Source organism: Ricinus communis, chromosome 2, assembly GCF_019578655.1.
Source record: "Ricinus communis isolate WT05 ecotype wild-type chromosome 2, ASM1957865v1, whole genome shotgun sequence".
Taxonomy (NCBI): domain Eukaryota; kingdom Viridiplantae; phylum Streptophyta; class Magnoliopsida; order Malpighiales; family Euphorbiaceae; genus Ricinus; species Ricinus communis.
Window position 1 is genome coordinate 25,061,353 of NC_063257.1, and position 7,604 is coordinate 25,068,956.

Here is a 7,604-nt window from a genome sequence, read left to right on the forward strand (position 1 = left end):
GCGCTCTCTCAGATTATTGAGACGACGTTTGCAGGCAGTTGAGGAGGTGGTCGGAGTTTATAGTTCAAGTTCATAGAGCTAACGTGATGGAGAACCACAACCTCCAGGCCGATGACGATCAGAGGACGATGTACGAGTTTGCTCGACCATCTTTGGATGGGACGAAAACTAGTATAGTTAGACCTGCTGTAGCGGCCAACAATTTTGAGATAAAGGCCAATGTTATCCAAATGATCCAGCAGAGCGTGCAGTTTGGAGGATTGCTCAACGAGGATCCTAATACACATATCTCCATCTTTTTGGAGATTTGTGACAAATTCAAGATAAATGGAACAACCGATGACACCATTCGGCTGAGATTGTTTCCATTTTCCTTGAGGAATAGAGCAAAGAGATGGTTGCAATCTCTTCCACAGCAGACGATTACTACCTGGACGGCGTTAGCCAAAAAATTTCTATATAAGTATTTTTCTCCTGCTAAAACTGCTAAACTTAGAAATGACATATCTTCTTTTGTGCGGTTTGATGATGAAAGCATGTACAATGCATGGGAGAGGTTTAAGGACCTTTTGAGATGCTACCCACATCACGGATTGCCAGTATGGATGCAGGTTCAGACCTTCTACAGCGGGTTCAACCTTGCGACGAGGCAGATGGTGGATGCTGCAGCAGGTGGGGCGCTAAATAGTAAGACGCCCAAGCCAGCTCAAAACTTGATAGAGGAAATGGCCATGAACAATTATCAGTGGCAGTCCTCTAGGAGCCGATCAAGAAGACAAGGAGTGGTTAACCAAGTGGATTCTACAGCAGCCTTTGCAGCTCAGGTGGAGCTTCTAACCAAAAAGATTGACCAACTCGGATCCCGCTCATGCAAATAACGTTAGTCATGAAGTTTTATGGTGGCCCGCACTACAATGCAAACTGTACTGCGGGAGGTATGTTTGCTTCATCTTCTTCTACTTTTCCATCTGTTTCTGTTGTGTCTTCTGATGTTGAGCAGGTTGATTATATAGGGAATGCCCACAGGCAGCAGAACAACTCTTACAGCAACACATACAACCCTAGGTGGCGCAATCATCCCAACTTCAGTTGGAGGAACAATAATACCCAAGGTCCACCAGGTTTTCAGAGACTTCATCAACAGCCGCAACAACAGCCAGCTGGGCCTGCACAAGCTCCTCCTCCACTAGAAAATAAGTCAAAATTTATGGAGCTTTTGATGAAGTTTGTGACAACTACGGAGATGAGGTTCCAGTAAACTGATAGTGCACTTAGGAATCAGCAGGCCTCGATTCAGAACTTGGAGACTCATATTGGCCAAATCTCTAAGATGTTGTCTGAGAGGCAACAAGGAGTGCTCCCTAGCACTACTGAGTCTAACCCGAGGGAGCACGTGAACGCCATCACTTCGCATTCAGGTAAGTTAGTTTCAGCTCCTTCTAAGCCTGTTTTTGACGACTCCACTATTGATGTGCAGGTTGAGGTGAGCAGTAAGGTTAAGGAACTTGAGGGACAAAAGGTGAAACTGATCCTAGTCAGGGAATATCAACCTAAGATTCCTTATCCTGCTAAACTCAAACAAGCAGAAGCGCAAGAGCAATTCAGTAAGTTTTTGGATATTTTTAGACAACTGCATATTAACTTGCCTTTTCTTGACGCATTGAAGCAGATGTCAAAGTATGCCAATTTCTTAAAGGACATACTTAGCAGAAAAAGGAAGTTGGAGGAGGTAGCCTATGTTAAGCTTAACGAAGAGTGCTCAGCAGTGTTTCAGAGCAAGTTAACAGAGAAACGTCACGATCCAGGGAGTTTCACTATTCCTTGCACTTTGGGTAACTTATGTGTTGATGATGCATTAGCTGATTTGGGGGCTAGCATAAATGTCATGCCCACTAGTTTGTTCAATAAGCTAGGTATGGGGGAGGCAAAATCCACTAGAATATGCATTCAATTAGCTGACCGTTCTGTTAAGCTTCCTAGGGGGATTATGGAGAATGTGCTAGTCAAGGTAGATAAGTTCATATTTTCTTTGGACTTTATGGTTATGGATATGGATAATGAGCATGGTGTACCATTGATTTTGGGGAGACTTTTCCTTGCCACGACTAGAGCTAAAATAGACGTATTTGAGGGAAAGTTAGAACTTAATGTAGGGGATGACTATGTTACTTTTAGTTTACCCCCATTTGATAGTTCTCCCACCGACCATGTTCATGCCATTTGCAGTATTGATGGAATTGGTCTTGCATGTGATAAGCAACCACAAAATTTACAATTGGATGATGCTATACATGTCTCTTTCCCTGTTGATGTGTGTTATTCATCTGGAGAAAACAACTTGTATCAATTTGAGACTTTGTACTATGATACACCCGAGAAGGGTAGTTGCAAGTTTGTTTACGACATGTCACCTAGGCAGGATTTGGAGTGGATGAATAGGCATCCCGACTCGGTGTGGAGAGCACATCCATGGTCATCTACTGCACACATTGGATATCCTCCTTGCACTTATATGCCTCAAGCCCCAGCTTACATTGAGCCCACCTTCTCAATTTGCCCGCGATGTAGGAATACTGCTGCAGAGTCCAGCTAGACGACTCGAACAAAAAGAAGCGCCTTCGGGAGGCATTCCCGAATCTATTTATGCTTTTTGAGTTTTTGGACATCTTTTATTTATTTATTTACTTTTCTAGTTTGATATCTCAGTTTAATTTTAGTTTGAAATGATTTTAGTTTATTGAACCTTTTCCTATATGTTGCTTGGAATGTGTTTATTCTTGAGTTTTCCAGGAGTTAACCTACTCGATGCTCATACGCAATTTAGAGGACTAACATATCTTAAAGTGTTAAAGCACACATCAAGGTAGGGAGTTCGATGACCTGAGATGGCAAAGGAAAGCCCGGAAACCTCCCCTTTCACTATGGTTTTTGTGGCCATCACGGGCTACAACACCAGGTCGTGCCCATCAGCACAGCCTGAGTCAAGCCTGTGATGAAAGACACATGAAGACTTGGGGGGTTTCGGCCATTCAGCACGGCTTCCGAAGGCATCACGGGCGGCAACACCAGGCCGTGCCCCTACCCGTGCCAAATTTGTGCACCATTGAAGCATAAGGGCTCAGCACGAGCCGAGTCCTGGCCGTGTTGATTAGCACGGCCATGCCCTCACCCATGCTGACCCCTGTGCCTATAAAAAGGAGGCTTCCAAAATTTTTTTGCTACCCCTTTTCTAAGCTCCAAGGTGTGGTTTTCTTCTATTTCTCTCATCCTTCTTACTTTTCTCTGCAATTCCAAGTAAGTCTCTTCACTTTTTGCTTTTATTTATTTTTAATTTAGTTTTTATTTTATGCATATACTTTGTTTAGGATGTGCTAGTATGTTTTGTTAGTTTTTATGTTGTTACACTGCTTTAATATGACCTCAATTAGATTTAATTTATATTAGTTGTTATGTTTGCTGTGAAGTTGATTATGAAAATGATAAGTGTGGGGTTTGCAGAAATAAAGTTTTTTTATGGCATTCTATTATAAATAATTGTTTGAATAAAGTTGCATTAGTTGGTGCATGATAAAGTAGGTTGGAATGTATCGGTTAATTAGTTTATGCAGGAGATTGAAGCTTTAGTCTTTCGTTAGGTCTAAAGTTTTCTGTTAGTCGAATCATAGCTGTTATGCTGTCCAAATTTTTGGTAGGATTTTTTATTAACTTAATTTCTTGTACGAATAATTAATGATTCATTGCATCAGGTAATATGACGGACCGCGATCAATCCCGTAGGAAGCAACCAAAATGCATCCCTACCAGCAAGCGATCGTGTGGTGAGGGAACATCTTCCTCCATAATACTAGAACCAGCACCAGCACCAGTACCAGCACTAGCACCAGCACCGCAACAGCAACTAGTTCGAGCTCGAAGAGCACCAGCTGTGAACCCACCTGCACCTGGTCGTCATCCACTGTGGACATTCCCTAATGCAGAAAATGAGAGTCGGTTCCAAGTCATAAGATGGAAGCAAGTGATGGCGGGTCGTTGCATCGACTTTGCATCCCTAGAAAGAGTGGGATTGGTTCAGGATGTGCGCACTCTGTTTGAGACTCTACCGTATGTGCAATTCTTTGACATCATTGAGCCAACCTACCATGAGCTTGCAATTGAGTTCCTCAGCACCTTCTTCCTGCAGCAACATATCACAAACTAGCATCAGCCTGATGCAGTTTATTTCAAACTTAGGGGAAGGGAGTTATCAATGTCAGTCCTACAATTCGGCATGGATTTAGGATTATGGACTGAACAAGAGATCTCGGGGGAGGACTATCAGGGATGCCTCTACATCAACCCAATATCCTACGACACCATGTGGGACTCATTGGTACTTAGGCCGGAAACGTACTACCCAAGCAGGTCTAAGGCGTCTAGCCTTCCGGATCATCTCTGCTATCTCTATACCTTATTAGCTTACACCATTACAAGTAGAGGAGATAGTTTTGGAGCGGTAACACAGACCGATGTCTTCATCCTCTGGGCTATGCAACATTAGATGAAGTTGGACTTGGGATATTTGTTGGCTCGTCAAGTCCGATCATTTATAGTAGATGCCCAGAAGAAGATGCATTGTTGTTTTGGCCCGTACGTGACTAGGTTAACCAAGAGACTAGACATATTGGACGATTGTCTGTCAGAGCTTTCAATTATTAGTGACGTAACACCACTAGGGATCAGACAGATGATCAACATGCAGATGATCATGGCTACTAGACAACCATATGGTATAGAGCACAGGCTTGTGAACACCATAGTCAAGGAGGCTAAAGAGGCAGCGGCTAGAGGAGCCTAAGATTCGTCGACTGGGATCCCGGATGTTAGGATTCCCAACCCAGCTAGAGTGTTTATGCCTCCATCTGGAGCCTCATCCTCTTATTCTGCAGGGACATCGAGTGCTCAGATTAGTGCTTTGGCTGACCGACTAGATCGAGTCTGCGATCTATAGCAGAAGCACCATACTTAATTTGTGTAGTTTCAAGAGGAGACTAGGGCATAGCTTGGTGGAATGAACACCATGCTTCAGCAACTTATGAACAGGTTGGAGAGGCAGGCCACCCCGACGAACTTCTTAGTGGCGCAGATGAAAAAATTGATGGACGCTAGAGCATAAAATCAGCGGCTCATCAATGAGATGGAGTTTGATCTAGCAGGCTGCTTCACGGACCCTGATCCACTGTATCCCCCTGCTCCTCATCTTTAAGCAGGTTCAAGCAGTGAGGATACACCATCAGCGGACTCCTAGCAGAAAAAAATTGTGCAACTTTTCTTTTTCCTTTTTCTTTTTATTTTCTTTCCTTTATTTTATTTTATGTTATTTTCTTGCTTTTTGTATGCTTAATTTTATGTTATTTCCTTTCATTCTTTTATTTTAAGTTATTTTAGTAGAACACTATGCTTTCCTAATTTGAAAACTAAGCATGATCTTCAATAACTATGATGTGCGAGTCATATGCTTACCCAGTTTTAATCTTTCTAACATTGTGGGCAGTGTTATAATCAAGTGTGGGGTAGGTACCTTCGTTTGTTATTATCTTGAGTTTTGTTTCAATCGAGTAGTTGATGATTTTTCTCTTTTGAATAGATACCCTTATAGCTTTTATCAAATCTTGTTGGAAGAAGGAAATGAACGAATCTCTTAATTTCAATTGAGCCAGGTAAAACTGGTGTTTTTCCCTAATTTTTCCATCTTACTTTATCTTGGAAATAGAACACTGTTAATATTACTGCTTATTATTATGATTGATTGTTTAAACTTTGGTTTGAGAATTCATGCAATTTTGACCCACTCAAATGGTGAGGCTTTGAGCCAAATTGGGCATCATTATTTTTAATGCTCCTTTTGTTGTTGTTTGTGAGCATTGTAAAGAATCTTTGTTTCTAGAACTTGTTTTGTGATTCCTTTTGAGATTACATGAATTGTTGATAATCATGAGATGATTTGGGCACTTAGGATTTACACAATTTCGCCAAAAGCCTAACCTTGTTTTTTCTATAGTGAACCAATTTTGAGCCTTAGCCTTTTCTTTCGTTGTAATTCACCTTTGACACTCACTTTATCACTTCTATTCATTTTACCATTCTTTCTACCATTGTTGCTAGAAATTATGTAAGTTTATGCTGCATTTCATTTTGGATCAATTTGCATTCTTTTTATATATAATCACTAAGTTGCTAGACTTTTCGTAGATGCTCCCTTCAATCCAAAATTGAATATTCATTCTTATTGTTTATGTCAATAATTACAGCAACTCCTACATAAGCTGCTGTAATATATATAGTATATATAAAAAAAAGCGAATTTAGCATTCTTTTACTTCATTTTGAGCATCATCTTATTGTTGGAGCAACTTAATGTTTATCTTTGGTATAGCATTTGATCCTTGGCTATTTTCTTGCATTACTTGCATAATTTTCCAGCAACTTTTAGCCTACTTTCCATATTTTTCCATATCCTATCTTAACCCCATTACAACCTGGCTCAAGACCTTTTGATCATGATTATTGATTATTTCACAGTAGTGGATATTGGATCTATAAGCAAGCTTATGGTAAGCACTTTTTTCTATATTTTTGTGTTGAGAGCTAGGCGATCTTCTTTCACCAGTATACACTTATGTGTTTCGAGTGACATCTTGTGAGGCATGGTTCTCAATTTCTCAGTTTGAATGGTTTATCATTTTAATTTTAGCAGTTTTATTAACTTTGTTCTCTCCCTTTAGTGATTTGGAGATTTTGGGAAAATTCATTACGGAGTATTGAGATTTGTTTTGAGCTAACTTCCTACGAAGTATTTGATAAAGTTATTTGGTATTTGTTTGAGGAATGAGTTGTTGATTGCTTGAGGACAAGCAAAGGCTTAAGTGTGGGGTGATTTGATAGGCATCATACTACACATGTTTTCATGCCCAATTGTTTACATTTTTTTGCATGATTATCTCATTTTATGCTAGAATCACCTGTCTTTTGTCTTCTTTCATGTTTCAAGTCATTTTCGAAGGACACTATCAACAATCGAGGGAAATACGCGTGATTACGGACCAGAATCCATCAAATTGGACGAGGACTAGCACCTCCAGGGTTGAGCACGGCCTGGACTCCGGCCGTGCTGAATTGCCAACTAGCTGCCTTCCAAGAGTGCCTTTTGGCACGGTTTTCGTAGCCACCACGGCTCGTGGTGGCTCAGCACCGGCTTGGGCATGGCCTGAAAGAGGTCAACACAACGGAACCCTTAGGTTTAGCACTTCATCGGACTCGCTCGTCTTGAAGAGACTATATAGGCAAAAGTTTGATTTGGTGAGTGCAGGCTCGATTTTCCTGACCTAATTCCAATATACACTCAATTCACTTGTTTTCTAGACCTTAATTGTCAACTTTGGGAGATCAAATTTATCAATTGAGGGAGGATTACACTTGTTTACAACATTGATTTGAAGATCAAAACAACATTTGGGAGCATTCAAGAGGCAAATTAGGGTTTGATATTTTGGATTGGGAAATTAAGGTTTTTTATCCAACATGAAAGAGAAGGGTGTACATGCCTTCAATTTTCTTTTCCGTATTTG

The 7,604-nt window shown here is 40.8% G+C and overlaps 1 non-coding gene across 1 annotated transcript; it reads right to left on the reverse strand.

The window, feature by feature from the left end:
• Nucleotides 1-488: 488 nt before the first annotated feature.
• On the reverse strand, nucleotides 489-595 carry LOC112535677. Its single transcript, XR_003079763.1, has one exon. It is a non-coding gene; the product is annotated as a small nucleolar RNA R71 (small nucleolar RNA).
• Nucleotides 596-7,604: the final 7,009 nt, after the last annotated feature.